Genomic DNA, 19156 nt, shown 5'->3' with positions numbered 1-19156 from the left:
TCTACAATGCAGGAGACCTGGATTCGATCCCTGGATTGGGAAGATCTGCTGGAGAAGGAAATGGCAATCCACTCCAGTACTATTGCCTGGAAAATCCCATGAACAGAGGAGCCTGGTAGGCTACTGTCCATGGGGTCGCAAAGAGTCGGACACGACTGAGCAACTTCAACTTCACTATGGTGGTTTTATTCCTAGTGTTTTAAGGAATCTCCATACTGTCTTCCATAGTTGTTGTATCAATTTACATTCCCATTAACAGTGCAAGAATGTTCCCTTTTCTCCACACCCTCTCCAGCATTTATTGTTTGTAGACTTTTTGATGAGGGCCATTCTGATTGGTGGTCCATGTGATCACATTGGCTGGTTGTCTGTGATTGTAGTTTCAGTCTGCCCTCTGATCCCCGCTCTCAGTGCCTACTGTCTTACTTGGGTTTCTCTTACCTTGGACGTGGGGTCTCTCTTCACAGCTGTTCCAGCAAAGCACAGCTACTGCTCCTTACCTCTGATGTGGGGTAGCTCCTCTTGGTTATGGTGGAGAGGTCTGACAGAATGTGGTCCACTGGAGAAGGGAATGGCAAACCACTTCACTATTTTTGCCTTGAGAACCTCATGAACAGTATGAAAAGGCAAAAAGATAGGACACTGAAAGATGAACTCCTCAGGTTGGTAGGTGCCCAATATGCTACTGGAGATCAGTGGAGAAATAACTCCAAAAAGAATGAAGGGATGGAGCCAAAGCAAAGATAGCACCCAGTTGTGAATGGGACTGGTGATGGAAGCAGGGTTTGATGCTATAAAGAGCAATATTGTATAGGAACCTGGAATGTTAGGTCCATGAATCAAGGAAAATTGAAGTGGTCAAACAGGTGATGACAAGAGTGAACATCAACATTCTGAAACTCAGTGAACTAAGATGGACTGGAATGGGTGAATTTAACTCAGATGACCATTATATCTGCTACTGCGGGCAGGAATCCCTTAGAAGAAATGGAGTAGCCATCATCATCCACAAAAGAGTCCAAAATGCAGTATACTTGGACGCAATCTCAAATACAACAGAATGATCTCTGTTCGTTTCCAAGGCAAACCATTCAGCATCACAGTAATCCAAGTCTATTCCCGGACCAGTTAATCTGAAGAAGCTGAAGTTGGACAGTTCTATGAAGACCTTCAAGACCTTCTAGAACTAACACCCAAAAAAGATGTCCTTTTCATTATAGGGGACTGGAATGCAAAAGTAGGAATTCAAGAAACACCTGGAGTAACAGGCAAATTTGGCCTTGGAGTACAGAATGAAGCAGGGCAAATGTTAATAGAGTTCTACCAAGAGAACACACTGGTCGTAGCAAACACCCTCTTCCAACAACACAAGAGAAGACTCTACATGGACATCACCAGAAGGTTGATACCGAAATCAGATTGACTATATTCTTTGCAGCCAAAGATGGAGAAGCTCTATAAAGTCAGCAAAAACAAGACTGGAACCTGACTGTGGCTTGGATCATGAACTCCTTATTGCCAAATTCAGACTGAAATTGAAGAAAGTGGAAAAAACCACTAGACCTTTCAGGTATGACCTAAATCAAATCCCATATGACTATTCAGTGGAAGTGAGAAATAGATTTAAGGAACTAGATCTGATAGACAGAGTGCCTGATGAACTGTGGATGGACGTTTGTGACATTGTACAGGAGACAGGAATCAAGAACATCCCCAAGAAAAAGAAATGCAAAAAAGCAAAATGGCTGTCTGAGGAGGCCTTACAAATAGCTGTGAAAAGAAGAGAGGCGAAAAGCAAAGGAGAAAAGGAAAGCTATATCCATTTGAATGCAGAGTTCCAAAGAATAGCAAGGAGAGATAAGAAAGCCTTCCTCAGTGATCAGTGCAAAGAAATAGAGGAAAACAAGAGAATGGGAAAGACTAGTAATCTCTTCAAGAAAAATACCAAGGGAAAATTTCACGCAAATATGGGCACAATAAAGGACAGAAATGGTAGAGACCTAAAGAAGCAGAAGATATTAAGAAGAGGTGGCAAGAATACACAGAAGAACTGTACAAAACAGATCTTCATGACCCAGATAATCACGATGGTGTGATCACTCACCTAGAGCCAGACATCCTGGAATGTGAAGTCAAGTGGGCCTTAGGAAGCATCACTATGAACAAAGCTAGTAGGGGTGATGGAATACCAGTTGAGCTATTTCAAATCCTGAAAGATGATGCTGTGAAAGTGCTGCACTCAATATGCCAGCAAATTTGGAAAACTCAGCAGTGGCCACAGGACTGGAAAAGGTCAGTTTTCATTCCAGTTCCAAAGAAAGGCAATGCCAAAGAATGCTCAAACTACCACACAATTGCACTCATCTCACACACTAGTAAAGTGATGCTTAAAATTCTCCAAGCCAGGCTTCAGCAAGACATGAACTACGAACTTCCAGATGTTCAAGCTGGTTGAAAGGCATCAAAAGGCAGAGGAACCAGAGATCAAATTGCTAACATCTGCTGGATCATGGAAAAAGCAAGAGAGTTCCAGAAAAACATCTATTTCTGCTTTACTGACTATGCCAAAGCCTTTGACTGTGGATTACAGTAAACTGTGGAAAATTCTGAAAGAGATGGGACTACCAGACCACCTGACCTGCCTCTTGAGAAACCTGTATGCAGGTCAGGAAGCAACAGTTAGAACTGGACATGGAACAACAGACTGGTTCCAAATAGGAAAAGGAGGATGTCAAGGCTGTATATTGTCACCCTGCTTATTTAACTTATATGCAGAGTACCTCATGAGAAATGCTGGGCTAGAGGAAGCACAAGCGGGAATCAAGATTGCCGGGAGAAATATCAATAACCTCAGATATGCAGATGACACCACCCTTATGGCAGAAAGTGAAGAGGAACTAAAGAGCCTCTTGATGAAAATGAAAGAGGGGAGTAAAAAAAGTTGGCTTAAAGCTCAACATTCAGAAAATGAAGATCATGGCGTCTGGTCCCATCACCTCATGTGAAATAGATGGGGAAACAGTGGAAGCAGTGGCTGACTTTATTTTTTGGGGCTCCAAAAATCACTGCAGATGGCAATTGCAGCCATGAAATTAAAAGACACTTACTCCTTGGAAGGAAAGTTATGACCAACAGATAGCATATTAAAAAGCAGAGACATTACTTTGCCAACAAAGGTCCGTCTAGTCAAGGCTATGGTTTTTCCAGTGGTCATGTATGGATGTGAGAGTTGGACTGTGAAGAAAGCTGAGTGCCGAAGAACTGATGCTTTTGAACTGTGGTGTTGGAGAAGACTCTTGAGAGTCCCTTGGACTGCAAGGAGATCCAACCAGTCCATCCTAAAAGAGATCAGTCCTGGGTGTTCATTGGAAGGACTGATGGTAAAGCTGAAACTCCAATACTTTGGTCACCTCATGTGAAGAGCTGACTCATTGGAAAAGACCCTGATGCTGGGAAAGATTGAGGGCAGGAGAAGGGAACCACAGAAGATGACATGGTTGGATGGCATCACTGACTCGATGGACATGGGTTTGGGTGAACTCTGGGAGTTGGTGTTGGACAGGGAGGCCTGGCATGCTGCAGTTCATGGGGTCTCAAAGAGTTGGACACGACTGAGTGACTGAACTGAACTGAACTGAATTCTGACTGGTGTGGGGTGATATCTCATTAATGTTTTGATTTGCATTTCTCTAATAATGAATGATGTTGAGCATCTTTTCATGTGTTTGTTAGCCACCTGTACATCTTCTCTGTTACTCTAGGAGGTGGGTCATAGAGAATCTTGCTTTGATTTATGTCATCGAGTGCTCTGCTTCTGTTTTCCTCTAAGAGTTTTAGTTTCTGGTCTTACATTTAGGTCTTTAATCCATTTTGAGTTTATCTTTGTGTATGGTCTTTTTCCTACTTTTTGATTGGGTTGTTTTCTGGTATTGAGTTGTATGAGCTGCTTGTATATTTTGGAAATTAATCCTTTGTTGTTTCACTTGCTATTATTTTCTCTCATTCTAAGGGTTTTCTTTTCAACTTGCTTATAGTTTCCTTTGCTGTGCAAAAGCCTTTAAGTTTAATCAGGTCCCACTTGTTTACTTTTGTTTTTATTTCTGTTACTCTAGGAGGTGGGTCATAGAGAATCTTGCTTTGATTTATGTCATCAAGTGCTCTGCTTCTGTTTTCCTCTAAGAGTTTTAGTTTCTGGTCTTACATTTAGGTCTTTAATCCATTTTGAGTTTATCTTTGTGTATGGTGTTAGGAAGTGTTCTAATTTCATTCTTTTACATGTACCTGTCCAGTTTTCCCAGAACCTTTTATTGAAGAGGCTGTCTTTGCCCCATTATATATTCTTGCCTCCTTTGTCAAAAATAAGGTCCCCATAGGTACATGGGTTTATTTCTGGGCTTTCTCTCTTGTTCCATTGGTCTATATTTCTGGTTTTTTGCCCATACCATACTGTCTTGATGACTGTAGCTTTGTAGTATAACCTGAAGTCAGGAAGCTTGATTCCTCCAGATCCATGCTTCTCTGTCAAGACTGCTTTGGCTATTCGGGGTCTTTTGTGTTTCCATATGAACTGTGAAAGTTTTTGTTCTAGTTCTGTGAAAAATGCCATTGGTAATTTGATAGAGATTGCACTGAATTTGTAGATTGCATTTGGTAGTATAGCGATTTTCACAATAATGATTCTTCCTCTCCAGGAACATGGAATAGCCCTCCATCTGTTTATTTCATCTTTGATTTCTTTCATTAGTGTCTTATAATTTTCTGTGTACAGTTCTTTCATCTCCTTAGGTAAGTTTATTCCTAGCTATTTAATTATTTTTGTTGCAATGATGAATGGGATTGATTCCTTAATTTTTGTTTCTGATTTTACATTTTTAGTATATAGAAATGCAAGTGATTTCTGTGTATTGACTTTGTATCCTGCAACTTTGCTAAATTCACTGATTAGCTCTAGCAATTTTATAATACTATATTTAGGGTTTTCTATGTACAGTATCATGTCATCTGCAGTTAGAGCTTCTTCTTTTCCAACCTGGATTTCCTTTGTTTATTGATTTGTTTTCCTTCTCTGATTGCTGTAGCTAGGACTTCCAGAACTATGTTGAATAATAGTGGTGAAAGTGGATACCCTTGTCTTGTTCCTGATCTTAGGAGGAATGCTTTCAGTTTTTCACCATTGAGAATAATGTTTGCTCTAGGCTTATCATATACGGCCTTTACTATGTTGAGGTAGGTTCCTTCTATGCCCATTTTTTGAAGAGAGTTCCAGAAAAACATCTATTTCTGCTTTATTGACTATGCCAAAGCCTTTGACTGTGTGGATCACAAGAAACTGTGGAAAATTCAGAAAGAGATGGGAATACCAGACCACCTGACCTGCCTCTTGAGAAACCTGTATGCAGGTCAGGAAGCAACAGTTAGAATTGGACATGGAACAACAGACTGGTTCCAAATAGGAAAAGGAGGATGTCAAGGCTCTATATTGTCACCCTGCTTATTTAACTTCTATGCAGAGTACATCATGAGAAACGCTGGGCTGGAAGAAGCACAAACTGGAATCACGATTGCCAGGAGAAATATCAATAACCTCAGATATGCAGATGACACCACCCTTATGGCAGCCAGTGAAGAGGAACTAAAAAGCCTCTTGATGAAAGTGAAAGTGGAGAGTGAAAAAGTTGGCTTAAAGCTCAACATTCAGAAAATGAAGATCATGGCATCCAGTCCCATCACTTCATGGGAAATAGATGGGGAACCAGTGGAAACAGTGTCAGACTTTATTTTTTGGGGCTCTAAAATCACTGCAGATGGTGACTGCAGCCATGAAATTAAAAGACGCTTACTCCTTGGAAGGAAAGTTATGACCAACCTAGATAGCATATTCAAAAGCAGAGACATTACCTTGCCAACAAAGGTCCATCTAGTCAAGGCTATGGTTTTTCCTGTGGTCATGTATGGATGTGAGAGTTGGACTGTGAAGAAAGCTGAGTGCTGAAGAATTGATGCTTTTGAACCGTGGTATTGGAGAAGACTCTTGAGAATCCCTTGGACTGCAAGGAGATCCAACCAGTCCATTCTAAAGGAGATCAGCCCTGGGTGTTCTTTGAAAGGAATGATGCTAAAGCTGAAACTCCAGTACTTTGGCTACCGCATGTGAAGAGCTGACTCGCTGGAAAAGACTCTGATGCTGGGAGGGATTGGGGGCAGGAGAAGGGGAGGACAGAGGATGAGATGGCTGGATGGCATTACCGACTTGATGGACGTTAGTTTGAGTGAATTCCAGGAGTTGGTGTTGGACAGGAAGGCCTGGCATGCTGCAATTCATGGGGTCGCAAAGAGTTGGACACGACTGAGAGGCTGAACTTAACTGAACTGAATCATGAATAGGTGCTCAGTTTTGTCAAAGGCTTTTTCTGCATCTATTGAGGTGATCATATGGTTTTTATCTTTCAATTTGTTAACATGGTGTATCACATTGATTTCCGTATATTGAAGAATCCTTGCAGCCCAACTTGATTATGGTGTATGAGCTTTTTGATGTGTTGCTGAATTCTGTTTGCTAAAATTTTGTTGCGGATTTTTGCATCTATGTTCATCAGTGATATTGCCCTGTAGTTTTCCTTTTTTGTGTTTTCTTTGTCTCGTTTTGGTATCAGGGTGATGGTGGCCTCACAGAGTGAATTTGGAAGTGTTCCTTCCTCTGCAATTTTTTGAAAGAGTTTTAGAAGGATAGGCATTAGCTCTTCTCTAAATGTTTGATAGAACTCTCCCGTGAAGCCATCTGGTTCTGGGCTTTTGTTTTTTAGGAGATTTTTTATCACAGCTTCAATTTCAGTGCTCATAATTGTGTTGTTCACAATTTCTATTATCTTCCTGGTTCAGTCTTGGAAGATTCAACTTTTCTAAGAATCTGTCCTTTTCTTCCTGGTTATCTATTTTATTGCCATGTTGTTGTTCACAATAGTCTCTTATAATCCTTTGTATTTCTGCATTGTCTGTTATAACCTCTCCTTTTTCATTTCTAATTTTGTTGATTTTATTCTTTTCTCTTTTTTTCTTGATGAATCTGGCTAAGGGTTTGTCAATTTTGTGTGTCTTCTCAAAAAACCAGCTTTTAGTTTTATTAATCTTTACTATTTTTTTTTTCATTTCTTTTTCATTTATTTCTGCTTGGATCTTTATGATTTCTTTCCTTCTACTAATTTTGGAGTTTTTTATTCTTCTTTTTCTAGTTGCTTTAGGTGTAAAGTTAAGATAACCTTAAAAGTTTTGTCCAATAAGTCCAGTATCTGAGTTTCCTCATGGACAATTCATTTTTTTTCCCTTTGAATGGATCATACTTCTCTGAATCTTTATATGATTTATAATTTTGTTATTGCTCAAAATTGGACAATCAAATATTATAACGTGTTAACTCTGGAAGATAGATTTTGCCTCTCCCCAAGGGTTTAATTGTTGAAGACTTAGCTTGTATTCAGTTAGTGTTTGACAGATTTTCTTGAAATGCAGAAACTAAATAAAGCAAACAAAACCTATACCTTTCCTACTCTTTGTGTTGAGAGCACTGCTTTAAACATGTGTTGTTGTTCAGTCACTCAGTTGTGTCTGACTCTTTGTGACCCCATGGACTGCAGCACTCCAGGCTTTCCTGTCCTTCACTATCTCCTAGAGGTTGTTCAAACTCATGTCCATTGATTCGATGATGCCACCCAACCATCTTATCCTCTGTTGCCCACTTGTCCTCCTGCCCTCAATCTTCCCCAGCACCAGGGTCTTTTCCAAGGAGTCAGTTATTCACATCCAGTGGCCAAAGCATTGGAGTTTCAGCTTCAGCATCAGTCCTTTCAGTGAATATTCAGGACTGATTTCTTTTAGGATGCTGGTTTGATCTCCTTGCAGTTCAAGGGACTCTCAAGAGTCTTCTCCAACACCACAGTTCAAAAGTATCAATTCTTCAGCACTCAGCTGTCTTATAGTCCAACTTTCACATCCATACATGACTACTGGAAAAAGCATAGCTTTGGCTAGATGGACCTTTGCCACCAAAGTGATGCCTCTGCTTTTTAATACACTATCTAGTTTTGTCATAGTTTTTCCAGGGAGCAGGCATCTTCTAATTTCATGGCTGCAGTCACTGTCCACAATGATTTTGGAGGCTATGAAAATAAAGTCTGTCACTGTTCCTATCGTTTCCCCTTCTATTTGCCATAAAGTGATGTGACCGGATGCCACAATCCTAGTGTCTTTGAGTGTTGAGTTTTAAGCCAGCATTTCACTCTAACTCTTTCACCCTCATCAAGAGGTTCTTTAGTTCCTCTTCGCTTTCTGCCATTTAGAGTGGTAATCTGTGTATCTGAGGTTGTTGATATTTCTCCTAGCAGTCTTGATTCCAGCTTGTGGTTCATCCAGCCCAGCATTTCACATAATATATTCTGCTTATAAGTTAAATAAGCAGGTGACAGTATACAGCCTTGACGACCATTTTCCCAATTTTGAATGAGTCTGTTGTTCCGAGTCTGGTTCTAACTGTTGCTTCTTGATCTGTATACACGTTGCTCAGTAGACAGATAAGGTGGCCTGGTATTTCCATCTCTTTACACCTAGTGATTTAGACTCTGTCAGCCCTCACTTCCTGCTTCCCCTGAGCCTGGAGAGCAGCCAACTGTAAAGGCTTAGGGTCTTCTCAGTTCTTTTCTGAACCGGGCATGGATATTGCTTTCTGAATTTTCCAGTATACACAGACACTTTGAATTGCCTTAATTTCCCAAAGAATCTCTCCCTGGCTTTCCTCCCAGGCTTTTGGCACTCTATTGTACACCTCAGCCTTAATCTTTTGTGCCCAGGAAGCTGTGGATTTTTTGTTTGTTTTAGAGAGTTCTCAGCAGTGCTTGTCACATACACCCTCTTCCCTGTGTGGGTTCTAAATGAACCAAAAAACAGAGAGAGCGCTGTGCAGCAGTCCTTCTGTCACCCCCTAGACAGGTTAGGACAGACAAACAATAATTTGTGAGTAAGGTCTGTTCTGCTCCCTCTGGAACCAGGGACAGGGCGCCACAGTGGGAGTAGAGGCTGCTGATGTCAAGATTGCTGCTGAGCCAGGGATGGGATGTAGCAAGAACAAGTAAAAATGCCACAAAGCTTTCCTACCATTTTAAAGTTGCATTTTTCTTAATTCAGCATTTGTTTGTTGCTATAAACTTTCGACCCTTTTCAAAAGTTCTGGAGAAACTGATTCTCACAGTTGCTGCTTGTTTTTCAGTGTTTATGTGGAGGGATAGGAGTTTGGAGCCGCCCACTCTGCCATTTTGCTGACATCACCAATGCTCATGGATGACTCATTTCTCAACTTCTGTGTCTCAGTTCTTTTTTCTGTACAGGAGATGAGATAGGTAGCTACTAGTGAGGCTTTCCTTCTGAGAGAAATGACCGATAAAACAAAACAAGAGCCTAACCCAGAAGTCTGTCAACTGAAAAAAACACACAGCCTAAAAGTTGAGAATTACAGTTCATTTGAGGCTCTTGCTAAGGACTATAGCATGTAAACAGCCTCTCAGATAGCTTTGTGGAAGTTTCCAAAGAGGTAAGGGAGGAGCCAGGATATAAAGCAGACTTTGCTGGGGGAAAAAAATGTAGTTGAACATGAAGAGATTACTGCTATTGCCAGTGAATTTGAGATTCTTGCTTTGTTGTGCAAGAATTTGGAGATGAAGTAATAGGTAAGAAGTGTATTTATTTAGAGGGCATTACGTTCTGTAGGCAGAGTGTGGGCCATCTCAGAAGGCAAGAGAGCGTGAGCTTTCAGATGTGGCGTGGTTAGTTTTTATGGGCTGGGGTAATTTCATAGGCTAATGAGTGGGAGGATTATTCCAATCATTTTGGGGAAAATGGTGGGGGTTTCCAGGAATTGGGCCACTGCCAGTTCTTGGTCTTTGGTGGGTAGCCTCAGAACTGTCATGGTGCTGGGGGATGTGTCTTTCAGCATGCTAATGTATCACAGGGAGTGTTTAATGAGACTCAAGGTCTTCTGGAAGTCGCATCTTCCACCACCTTGAACCTAGTTGATTCTAACCAGTCTGTGTCATGTGGCTCTGCCATTCTTTCCAAGGTTGTGCCCTGTCCCCTTCCCTCCTGTATCGCCCTTAATCACACACAAAAAAACCCAGGCATTTCAAGTTCATAATTTTCGTGCCTTTCTATATATGGGAAGATGCAGGAGTCTAGTTTCACTGAAATTATTCCTCTGATATGCATTTTAAGTATCTAGGGCCAATAGCCTATTTTTTTCCATCTTGAATGTTCCTCGGGGTTTCCCACTGGTGGTAGCTGCCATGACTGATGGCTTGATGGTTGCATTCTTTGTTTTCTAAACCGGCTGACAACATTTTTTTTTTTTTTTGGTCTGTAAGCCAAAGACTTTCTGTGTTGGGCTTTGTGTCCACATTGGCCATAATGATGAATGGCCTCTCCCCAAAAGGAGCTGTAGGCATCTGTCAGTTTGTTTGTTTATGATTAGTATTTTTTGGTTTCTGTGCAAGTAGATCATGAAGATGTTCTTCTGTGTTTTCTTCTAGGAACTTTGTAAGCTAAGCTCTTAACTTAATTCTGAGGCCCACTGCAAATTAATTGTTTGGTGTGATATAGGTGTTAAGATTAATTTCCCCCCTTTCATTTATTCAATAGTTCCAGCATCATTTGTTGAAAAGAGGATTCTTTCCCTACTACACAGCTCTGGCACATTAGTCAAAAATCATTTAACTGTATATGTCTGGGCCTAAATTTGGCCTCCCTATTCTGTAACGTTTATCTAGTTATCTTTCCTTATGCCAGTATCACAGTGTTTTGACGAAAGCTTTACGGCAAATTTTTGCAATCAGGTAGCATGGACCATTCAACTGTGCTTAAAATTGACCTATGTCCATTACCATATAAAATTTAAGATAAACTTACCAAAGTTACTAAAGTGTTTGTGGTATTTTTATTGTTATAGATCAATTTAGGGAGAATCAACATCATCATTATGTTAAGTGCTCCAATACATGAATGTGTTACATCTATTTATTTATTTAGGTCACTGTTTCACAGTGTTTTATACTTCTCAGTTCAGAGATCTTGCATGTCTTTTGTTAAATTTATTATTAAGTATTCAGGATTTCTTTACATTACTGTTATTATAAATTAAAATTTTTCATCTAGTTGTTACAAGTATGTAAATACATACACACACATATACATATGTTTTCCTTCTTCTGTATATTGCCCTATGTCCCGTGACTTTGTTAAGTAGTTCCAGTAGTTGCTCCTTAGTATTCCTTAGGGTCTTCCATGTTAAAAAAAAAAAATGTTTTCTGCAAATAATGACAGTTTCACTTGTTCCTTTCCAATCATTATGCTTTTTTCTTTCTTTATGACACCATTTAGAACCATTAATACAAAATCAAATAGAAGTGTGATGGGGGTTGACTTGTTCTCAGGTTTGAGGTGGGGGCATCCACTATTTCACCATTGTCTGTGATATTAGTTTTAGGGTTTTTTTAAGATGCTTTCATCAAATGGAGGAAATATTTTTCTATTCCTAGTTTTTTTGTTTTTTTTTTTTTGAGAATTTCTGACTTTGAATGAGTGGAATTTTTTTCTTCAGTTACTGAGATCATAATGATAATCCCCCTTTTCTCCATTATTATGGTAAATTATACTGATTTGTTGAACGTTGAACCAACCTTGCATCTTTGGAATGAATCCACTTGGCTCTGATATATTGTCCAGGTTTTTGTTTTTGTAGGGCTGGACTTGAATTGGTCACATTTTGTTCATGACTTTTGCATATACATTAATGACCCATATAGATCTGTAAACTTATTTTCTTATCTTTGTCATTTTTTGGGTATCATGCTTATATTGGTCCTTGAAATATAATAGTTAAATGTTTCCTCTTTATTTTTTGAAGAAATTGGTATTGGAATCTTTAAATATTTGAATTTACCATTTAAACCATCTGGTCCTAGAGGTTTTTTGATAATGAATTCATTTTACTTAATGGGTATGGAGTTATTCAGATTTTCTATTCTCATATCTGTTTTGGTAAATTCTGTATTTCAAGGGCATCGTCCATTCCAGCTAAACTACCAAACTTATTGTCATAAGTGCTCTTATTAGTTGTTTAATGCCTATATGATCTGTAGTGACATTCTTTTCTTCATTGTAGTGATACCCTTCCCTAGTCTCTCTCTCTCTCTCTTTTTTTTTTCTGGATGGTAACCTTAGGGTTTTTTTTTTTTAACATAGTTGATTTACAATATTGTGTTAGTTTCAGGTAAGCAATATAGTGATTCAATATTTTTATAGATTGTAGCCCATTTAAAGTTATTAGAAAATAATGGCTATATTTTTCCTGTGTTGTACAATATATCCCTGTTACTTACATATTTTATAACAGTAATTTGTGTCTTTTAAGCCCATACCCCATCTTGCCCCTCCCCGCTTCCCTCTTTTCACTGGTAGCCACTAGTTGTACCTTTATATCTGTGAGTCTGTTTCTGTTTTGTTATTCATTTTTCAGAATTCACATATAAGTACTAATGTAGAGTATTTGTCTTTATTACACTAAGCCTAATATTCTCTTAAGTCAATCCATGTTGTTGCAAGCAGTTGAATTCAGTTCTTTTACTTAGATGAGTAATATTCCTCTGTGTGTGTGTGTGTAGCACACCTTACGTATCCATTCATCTCTTGATGGATACTGAGGCTGCTTCTGTATCTTGGCTATTATAAATAATGCTACTGCGAATATTTGGGTGTGTGTATCTTTTTGAATTAGTGCTTTCATTTTCTCTGAATATATACCCAGCAGTGGCTTTGCTGAATCATACAGCAGTGCTACTTTTAGTTTTCTAAGGAAATTACATACGGTTTTCCATAGTGGCTATACCAATTTAAAATCTCACCAATAGTATACTAGAGTTCCCTTTTCTCTACACCCTCACCAATGTTTGTATACTTTTGATGGTACCCGGTTTTAGACAGGTGTGAGGTAATATCTCATTGTGTGTTTTGATTTACATTTCTCTGATGATAAGTAATGTTGAGGATTTTTATTCATGTGCCTGTTGGCCATCTGTATATCTTCTTTGTAAAAATGTCAATTCAGATTTTCTGCCTATCTTCTAATTGGGTTCTTGGTTTTTTGATGTTGAGTTATATGAAATGTTTATAAATTTGGACACTAACCACTAATCTGTCATATCATTTACAAATGTTTTCTTTGGTTGTAGATTGCCTTTTCATTTTGTCAGTCATTTCCTTTGTTGGCAAAAGCTCTTAAGTTTAATTTGGTCCCATTTGTCTATTTTTGCTTTTATATCTTTTGCCTTAGGAGACTGATCCAAAGAAATATTAGTATAATTTACGTCAAAGAGTTTACCATCATGTTCTCTTCTAGAAGTGTTATTATTTCATGTCTTAAATTTAGGTCTTTGAGCCATTTTGTTTTTGTATATAGTGTGAAGGAATGTTCCAATTACTTGTTTTATATGTAGCTGTCCAGTTTTCCCAGCCCAATTTGTTGAAGAAACTGTCTTTTCCTCATTATATATTCTTGCCTCCTTTGTTCTGGATTAATTGGCTGTAGATGTGTGGCTTTATTTCTGAGCTCTCTATTCTGTTCCATTGGTCTGTGTATCTGTTTCTGTGCCAGCAGCATGCAGTTTTGATTACTGTAGCTTTGTACTATAGTCTGGAAGTCTGGATGAATTATACCTCCAGCTTTGTTCTCTCTTTTTTCAGGATTGCTTTGATAATTTGGGATCTTCTGTGGCTCCATATAAATTTTTTGTTCTAGTTATGTGAAAAATATCCTGGCTATTTTGATAGTGGTTATATTAAATCTGTAGATTGCTTTGGGTAGTATCTTCATTTAAACAATATTAATTCTTCCAACCCAAAAACACAGGATGTCTTTCCATTTCTTTATCAATTTTCAAATTCTTTCATAAGTATATATTATAGTTTCAAAGTATAGTTGTTTCGCTTCTTTGGTGAAGTTTATTTCTAGGTATTTTATTCTTTTTGGTGTGATTGTAAATGGGATTGTTTCCTTAATTTCTCTTTCTGATAGTATTTGTGTGTACAAAAGCAATAGATTTCTATATAATAATCTTGTGTCTGGCAGCTTTACTGAGTTAATTTATTAGTTTCAATTGCTTTTGGTGGAGATGTTAGGGTTTTTTATATATAGTCTTATGTCATCTGCAAATAGTGACAATTTTACTTCTTCCCTTCCAGTTTGGATGCCCTTTCCCTGTTTTTCTTGTCTAATTGCTCTTGCTAGAATTTCCAATAATTTGCTAAATATATGTGGCAAGAGTGGACATTTTTGTCTTGTTTCTGATTTTAGAGGAAATGCTTTCAGTTTTTTACCATTGAATATAATGTTAGTTGTGGGTTTGTCATAGATGGCCTTTATTATGTTGGCACTTTGAGAGTTTTTAATCATGAAAGGATGTTGAGTTTTGTCAAATGCTTTTCTCTGTTGAGATAATTGTGTGATTTTTATCCTTTCACTTGTTAATGTGGTGTAACAGTGATTGATTTGTGAACCATCCTTGCATCCTTAGAATAAATCCCACTTGATTATGGTGTGTAATCCTTTTTTTATATTGTTGGATTCAGTTTGCTAATATATTGTTCAGGGTGTTTGCATCTATATTCATAAAAAAATTGGCCTATAATTTTCTTTTTTATCTTTGTCTGGTGTTGGATATCAGAGTAATGGTAGCATCACAGAATCAATGTGGAAATGTTCTGTCCCTTTTCAACATTTTGGAATATTTTGAAAAGTATAGATATTAACTCTTCTTTATATGTTTGGTAGGATTCCCCTGTGAAGCCATCTGGTTCAGGACTTTTGTTTGCTTTGATATTTTTATTATCAATTCTATTTACTACAGGTGATTGGTATGTTCAGATTGTCAATTTCTTCCTGATTCAATTTCTTCTTGCTTCAGTCTTGGAAGTTTGTATGATTTTAGAAATGTGTCCATTTCTTCTAGGTTGTAAAATTTGTTGGTATTAAACTGTTCATGGTATTCTTTTACAATTTTTTAAAAAAATCTCTCTGATACCATTTGTTATTTCCTGTTTTGATACCTCTGTCATTTCTTGTTTTGTTGATTTGGGCCCACTCTCTTTCCTTCTTGATGAGACTGGCTAAGACTGACTAAAGGTTTATCAATTTTGTTTATCTTTTCAAAGAACCACCTCTTGGTTTCACTGATCTTTTTTTTCTTTAGTTTTGATCTCTGTGTTATATATTTCTTCTCTGATCTTTGTTATTTCCTTCTTTCTGCTGACTTTGGGCTTCATTTGTTCTTTTTCTGATTTCTTTAGATGGAAAGTTAGGTTGTTTATTTGAGATTTTTCTTTTGTTTCAAATATTGCTATAAACTTAACTCTGAGAAGTGCTTTTGCTGCATCCCATAGGCTTTTCGATGGTTGTGTTTCCATTTACATTTGTCAGGTTAGTTTCTGATTTCCTCAATGATTTCTTCATTGACCCACTGATGTTTTTAGTTGTATGTTCCCATTGTTTGCACTTTTCTCATTTTTCTTTCTGTAATTAGTTTTTCCTTGCACACCATCGTGGTTACAAAACATACTTGATATAATTTCTATCTTGTTAAATTTGTCAAAACTTCTTTTGTCCTCATGTGATCTATTCTGGAGAATGTTCCATGTGCACTTGAAAATAATGAGTATTATGCTGGTTTTGGATGGATGTCCTGTATGTATTAAGTTCAACTGATGTTTTGTTCATCTAAGACCACTATTGCATTATTGATTTTTTGCCTAAATAATATGTCCATTATACAAGTGGAGTGTTAAAGTCCCCTATTTTATTGTTTTGTCAGTATCTCCTATTGCATCTGTCAATATCTGCTCTATATATCAGGTGCATATATGTTAATGAGGGTAGCATCCTCTTCTTGTATTGATTCCTTTGTCACCACATAATGCTTTGTCTTCTGTTATTGTTGTTGTTCAGTTGCTCCGTCATGTCCGACTCTTTGCTACCCATGAACTGCAGCATGCCAGGATTCCCTGTCCTTCACCATCTCCTAGAGTTTGCTCAACTCATATCCATTGAACCAGTGATGCCATACAACCATCTCATCCTCTATCATCCGTTTAGCCCTTGCTTTCAATCTTTCCCAGCATCAGGGCCTTTTCCAGTGACTCAGCCTCTTCACATCAGGTGGCCAAAGTATTAGAACTTCAGCATCAGCCCTTTCAATGAATATTCAGCGTTGATTTCCTTTAGGATTGGCTGGTTTGATCTGCTTGCAGTCCAAGGGACTCTTAAGAGTCTTCCCCAACACCACAGTTCGAAAGCACTGATTCTTTGGTACTCAACCTTCTTTATGGTCCAACTGTCACATCCATACATGACTACTGGAAAAGCCATAGCTTTTATTTTTTATTTTTATTTTTTTTTAATTTTAAAATCTTTAATTCTTACATGCGTTCCCAAACATGACCCCCCCCCCACCTCCCTCCCCACAACATCTCTCTGGGTTATCCCCATGCACCAGCCCCAAGCATGCTGCACCCTACGTCAGACATGGACTGGCGATTCAATTCTTACATGATAGTATACATGTTAGATTTCCCATTCTCCCAAATCATCCCACCCTCTCCCTCTCCCTCTGAGTCCAAAAGTCCGTTATACACCTCTGTGTCTTTTTTCCTGTCTTGCATACAGGGTCGTCATTGCCATCTTCCTAAATTCCATATATATGTGTTAGTATACTGTATTGGTGTTTTTCTTTCTGGCTTACTTCACTCTGTATAATTGGCTCCAGTTTCATCCATCTCATCAGAACTGATTCAAATGAATTCTTTTTAACGGCTGAGTAATACTCCATTGTGTATATGTACCACAGCTTTCTTATCCACTCATCTGCTGATGGACATCTAGGTTGTTTCCATGTCCTGGCTATTATAAACAGTGCTGTGATGAACATTGGGGTACATGTGTCTCTTTCAATTCTGGTTTCCTCGGTGTGTATGCCCAGTAGAGGGATTGCTGGGTCATAAGGTAGTTCTATTTGCAATTTTTTAAGGAATCTCCACACTGTTCTCCATAGTGGCTGTACTAGTTTGCATTCCCACCAACAGTGTAGGAGGGTTCCCTTTTCTCCACACCCTCTCCAGCATTTATTGCTTGCAGATTTTTGGATCGCAGCCATTCTGACTGGTGTGAAGTGGTACCTCATTGTGGTTTTGATTTGCATTTCTCTAATAATGAGTGATGTTGAGCATCTTTTCATGTGTTTGTTAGCCATCCATATGTCTTCTTTGGAGAAATGTCTATTTAGTTCTTTGGCCCATTTTTTGATTGGGTCGTTTATTTTTCTGGAATTGAGCTGCATAAGTTGCTTGTATATTTTTGAGATTAGTTGTTTGTCAGTTGCTTCATTTGCTATTATTTTCTCCCATTCAGAAGGCTGTCTTTTCACCTTGCTTATATTTTCCTTTGTTGTGCAGAAGCTTTTAATTTTAATTAATTTCCAGAATTCTGGGAGGTGGATCATAGAGGATCCTGCTGTGATTTATTTCTGAGGGTGTTTTGCCTATATTCTCCTATAGGAGTTTTATAGTTTCTGATCTTACATTTAGATCTTTAATCCATTTTGAGTTTATTTTTGTATACGGTGTTAGAAAGTGATCTAGTTTCATTCTTTTACAAGTGGTTGACCAGTTTTCCCAGCACCACTTGTTAAAGAGATTGTCTTTACTCCATTGTATATTCTTGCCTCCTTTGTCAAAGATAAGGTGTCCATATGTGTGTGGATTTATCTCTGGGCTTTCTATTTTGTTCCATTGATCTATGTGTCTGTCTTTGTGCCAGTACCATACTGTCTTGATGACTGTGGCTTTGTAGTAGAGCCTGAAGTCAGGCAAGTTGATTCCTCCAGTTCCATTCTTCTTTCTCAAGATTGCTTTGGTGGAAAAGCCATAGCTTTGACTATACCTTTGTTGGCAAAGTAATGTCTCTGTTTTTTTAATATGCTATCTAGGTTTGCCACAGCTATTCTTCCAAAGAGCAAGCGTCTTTTAATTTCATGGCTGCAGTCACCATCTGCAGTGATTTTGGAGCCCAAGAAAAGAGTCTGTCACTATTTCCATTTTTTCCCCATCTACTTGCCATATTAAAAAAAACTAAGATTGTGACATCTAGCCCCATTGCTGCTGCTGCTGCTGCTGCTGCGGTGCTTCAGTCATGTCCGACTCTGTGCAACCCCATAGACAGAAACCAGCCAGGCTCCCCATCCATGGGATTCTCCAGGCAAGAATACTGGAGTGGGTTGCCATTTCCTTCTCCAATGCACGAAAGTGAAAAGTCAAAGTGAAGTTGCTCAGTCGTGTCTGACTCCTAGCGACCTCATGGACTGCAGCCTACCAGGCTCCTCTATCCATGGGATTTCTGCATGGCAAATAGAAGGGGAAAAGGTGGAAGTAGTGACAGATTTATTCTTCTTGGGCTCCAAAATCACTGCAGATGGTGACTGAAGCCATGAAATCAGAAGATTTCTTCTTGGCAGGAAAAAAAAAAAAGTGATACTTAGTGTGTTGAAAAGTGGAGACATTACTTTGCCAGCAAAGGTCTGTATAGTCAAGGCTATAGTATTTGCAGTGGTCATGTACGGTTGTGAGAGCTGGACCACAAAGAAGGCAGAATGCCAAAGAATTGATGCCTTCGAACTGTGGTGCTGGAGAAGACTCCTGAAAGTCACTTGGACAGCAAAGAGATCAAACCAGTCAATCTTAAGGGAGATCAACCCTGAATATTCAATGGGAGAGTGATGCTAAAGCTGAAGCTCCAGTGTTTTGGTCATCTGATCCAAACAGATGACTCACTGGAAAAGTCCCTGATGCTGGGAAAAATTGAGGGCAGGAGAAGAGGGAGTCAGAGGATGAGACGGCTGGATGGCATCACTGATGCAATGCACACGAACTTGGGCAAACTCTGGGAGATGGTGAGGGACATGGAGGCCTAGCATCCTGCAGTCCACGTGGTCACAAAGAGTTGGACACGAGACTTGAGTGACTGAACAACAACAACAATTTGCCATAAATTGATGGAACTGGATGCCATGATGTTAAT

General features: G+C 38.7%; 1 protein-coding gene across 2 annotated transcripts in view; it reads right to left on the bottom strand.

The window, feature by feature from the left end:
* CFAP91 (cilia and flagella associated protein 91) overlaps positions 1 to 19156 on the bottom strand; it is a 135670-nt gene that overhangs the window by 4241 nt on the left and 112273 nt on the right. The window contains exon 18 of one of the 2 annotated variants that reach the window (XM_069554754.1): positions 442 to 559. The exons of the other annotated variant lie outside the window; for it this stretch is intronic. The gene's annotated coding sequence lies outside the window, so the exon portion shown is untranslated. Of the gene's footprint in view, positions 1 to 441; positions 560 to 19156 lie in introns of those variants that run through there. 2 annotated transcript variants of the gene reach the window in all.

The sequence above is a fragment of the Ovis canadensis genome, chromosome 1, assembly GCF_042477335.2.
Source record: "Ovis canadensis isolate MfBH-ARS-UI-01 breed Bighorn chromosome 1, ARS-UI_OviCan_v2, whole genome shotgun sequence".
NCBI classification, from domain to species: Eukaryota; Metazoa; Chordata; class Mammalia; order Artiodactyla; family Bovidae; genus Ovis; species Ovis canadensis.
The sequence above is the reverse complement of the archived record's forward strand: the minus strand, read 5'-3'. Positions and strand labels throughout refer to the sequence as shown.